Raw genomic sequence first — 4,092 nt, 5'->3', positions numbered from 1 at the left:
AATTGAGCACTATACTTAGCCAACAGACCGGTATCCCTTCACTGGCCAGGTTTAGTAAATTATTACCTTCCACGTCCTCTAAGGGGTCAAAGACTTGATGTTGTTCTAAGGAGTACACCCGAGAAGACACGTTCGATCCATCCTTGACCCCCTTCGACTGGTCAGGGTGGGTCGTGGTTGGTGGCAGAGTCCCTTGCCTCTCGCGCAGGCGAGCTGGACAGTTAGCAATTTGATGTTCGGCACTCCCACAGAGCAAGCATTTTCCTCCTTTCCTCCAGCAATTGTCCTCCGAGTGGTTTAATTTTCCGCAATACCCGCAGGGTCCGCGTGCTGCAGAAGCTGAGCCTCCTCTTGACGGCCTCTCTGGTGACATTTCCGGCATCCTCACTCCTCCCGTTCCCCGCCCAAATTTGGGAGGGATACTTTCATCCTCCAGTCCCGAATTGTTTCCAGGAAATCCTCTCTTTTTCGCCTGAAAGTTTTTCACCTGGAGCCTAGCATTCTCTACCCGTTGTGCCTTTTCCACTGCTTCACTGAAGGCGTTAATTTGGGCTGCCGCGAGGTCCTTCTGGATTTCTACGTTCAGGCCCTGGACAAATCGCCGTATTCTTCGTTGCTCGGTCAAGATCAACTTAGGCGCAAACTTGGATAAATGGGTAAATTGACTCTCATATTCCGCCACAGTTTGAGCCCCTTGGCGGAGCCTAATGAACTCGTCCTCCTTCCTCTCCTGGACTAGAGGAGGGAAAAATTTTGCATTAAATTCTCGGATGAAGTTCACCCAAGTCCTCGGCGTCTGCTCCCGTTCCCATTTCTGCCTAATTACATTCCACCAGGAACGGGCCGCTCCCTCAAGTTGAAACACGGCGAAAGTCACCTGCCGTTCATCGGGGTAGTGTAGGGCTGCAAATATGTCAACCATCTTTTCAAGCCATCTCTCAGCAACGTCCGGGTCAGGTTCCCCAACAAACTTCGGCGGGGCAAACTTTTGGAAACGTTCGAGAGCTCTATCTTCGCTCTCGACATGGTTACCAGGGTTTCCAGGGTTAGGGTTTGGGTTTTGGCCCTGTTGTTGCACTACTTGTGCGAGTAGGTTTGTCATTTGTTGCATAGCAGCAGCTATCTGCAAATTGGGGTCTATTTGAGGTGCAGAATCGGTTCCAGTAGAGGTTTCCCCCGTTCCCCTAACCGGTGTAGGTTGTCTAGTTCTGCGTCCACGGCCTCGACCACTCCGAGTGCCTTCCATCAATCTAAGTCAATCTAGGTCACCAAATAAATATACTGTTAAAGGGCACCTAACCCTTCTTTCCGTAGTACCAGACAGGAACAATGAAACAAGAATAAACAACTCAAACATTTACTGTGAAGAGCATTTAAACACATAACACGTATACATAGATCACATAATCAGGTTAAGCAATCATACGGAACAGTCAGTCAAGTACATATGAAGTCATTGCATGAAACAATAGGGTCTTCCAAAAGTACTATAGACACCTAGGTCACAAGTACAAAAGAACTCACGAAAAGCTTTTCCCCTTCTAGGGATTCGTCCAAATATTTATATCTTAATCAAGGTCGATCACGCTTAACCACCCGAACAAACCACACGAAGTTCCATAGAATCGCCTTTCTAGTTCACCAAATCCTTTCTAACCTAGGCCTTCATATCTTTCGTATCCGGGCGCGAGAATCTCGTCTAAGATAATTCACATCTCGAGCCGGCCGGTCCCAAGAGTAAACCATCCTTATTAAAGATTCCTACCCGACATACACACCTAACTTCCTCGAGTCCCATGATAATGATTCGTACACTTATTACATGCCCGGTTCACAACTTATGCTCAAACGAGCACTTAGACATATTCACGAATTTAGGACCACAACACCACTTGGCCCAGTCTCACTCCGCGCAGAGACCACGCGACGTGGCTCTGATACCACTTGTGACAGCCCCACCTTCCCCTAAGGCGAACCAAAGGGATTAGCGGACTGCCTGCCCAGCTCTCGCCAGGACTAACGGTACAGTTTACGTCGTTCTATTACGTTCCGAAACATACCAAAGCGCGCAAACAAGTCAAAATCACTAAATAAAAAAAATGAAAATCGAAGCCGGAATGAATAATGCAGGACACGTCAGAATCCGGCCGGAATCTGGCCGGATTTCCGGCCGTATACAAGGCCGAGAGCAATCCAAAATTTTTCCAAAATCCTTCCTAATCCGGCCGGCAATCCGGCCAGTTTCTGGCCGGATTCCTAGCCGGATTCGGTCCTGTTCATTCCCGCCAAATTTTTTCCTTCTCCGTTTGAAATGCGTCTAGATCCAAAATCCATCCAATCATCAACCAAACATATATATACATTGAAATTCAACTTTTACAACCATAGTGGCATGCCAAAAACCATTTATCATGAATATACATACTCGGTTTGCCAATCAAAGAAAATGAACCCAATACACAATAGGGTTTCATTCAACAAGCTAAACAAAAGCCATTTACACTAGCTCAACTTGGCAATCGACTATCCAAATCAGTCCCAAAAGTAATTATATCCCTGTAAGGAAAACAAATGGAACGGAATGAGCTAAAGCCCAGTGAGTTACTACCACATAAGCAGTAAAGATCACATAAGCATAATCTTTCATTTCAAGTACACACTTAAGAAGTAAACAAGTCGGTAAAAGGATACGGATGGCTCTCAAGAGCCCGTTTCCACGCTTACATTCTTGATCCAATCTCATTGACCCTCCGTCAATGTTTAAGAATACCCGACCGTAGATCTCACTTCACTCCATTCCTTCCACCCAACATACCCCAACCGGGCCCGCACTCCAATTCAGTAGCTTTTGGTAATACTCGAGTATACCGGAACCAAGAGTCTCATTACTACAAGGTTCCTCAGTACAGTCCCCGTGGTATGTCACTTATCACGACCAAGCCCTTGCCGGCTCGATCCAAATGACCACCAAACGGGGTTGAGCTCAGTAATACAGTGAGGTAGTTGGACATCGTCCAAACAACACCAAATCAGTTTTCCAAGATTGCAATTCAATAACTCATATAGCCAGTGCAGTATTTCAGTATAACAGTAAGCAGTCATGAATGAAATCACAAGGGGTGAGGGCGGTCAAGTACACCCTCACCTCAATCACTTCCAATAACCAATTAAGCCTTCAAGGCATCAAATACACATAGAGCAAAGCCATATTATAACAAGTAAGTGAGTAGTATACTCACCAAGTGAGAAAGTGGTGTTTCATACACCGAGGTCACCAAGACGTCGTGAGCTACCGTCACGCCCTAGAATCACGCAACAAATGCAATGAGACTCGATAACGAGTCGTATAGCAATGCTGAACACAACCCCAATAGGGTTTCATATGCATGTACAAGCATAATAGCAAACCAGAAATTAAGAAAGGGCTTGAACTTAAGCCTTCATAGGAAAACCGGTTTTGACGTCATAATGCGGTAATGGTACAACTCTCACTACAATTATCGGTTGGGGGTGTAAGACCCACCGTTTCGAAGCTATGGAACAGGGCTACAATAATGTAGAAGACCACTCAATCCAGTTCCTAACACAACTTAGTCAAAAGTGCCAAATACTAAACCAGAATCACCAAAACAGGTTTGCAAAACACAGAAAACTGTAATCGGTATATCTCAGTCCATACTAGTCCAAATGCCGAAATTCCAAAGGCATATGTTAGCTAAGACATTCAGCTACATTTCATCAGAAGACACCAACTTCAAAATCCAAACCAATTCCAGTCAAAAGGGCCAATTACTAACGCAGTTTTCGCATTCTGATCAAAACAGAACAGCTACAGTAAAAACGGCATAACTCACTCTACACTCATCCAAATGACCTGAAATTTTACAGGCACCTCAAACACATCAATACCTACAACTTTCATGTTTTGAGCAAAGTCTAATTCGGCCTCTAACCCAGTGATCTAAAATCGGACAGAATTGGGATTTTATGAACCCTAACTTTCCATTTTTCACACCAAATCCAAAATTGATTGCATTTAACCACAATTCACACTCACTAGAGTCATTTCCAACCATTACAATTCATCATACA

The sequence above is a fragment of the Coffea arabica genome, chromosome 1c (genome assembly GCF_036785885.1).
Source record: "Coffea arabica cultivar ET-39 chromosome 1c, Coffea Arabica ET-39 HiFi, whole genome shotgun sequence".
NCBI classification, from domain to species: Eukaryota; Viridiplantae; Streptophyta; class Magnoliopsida; order Gentianales; family Rubiaceae; genus Coffea; species Coffea arabica.
Note: the sequence above shows the minus strand (reverse complement) of the source record.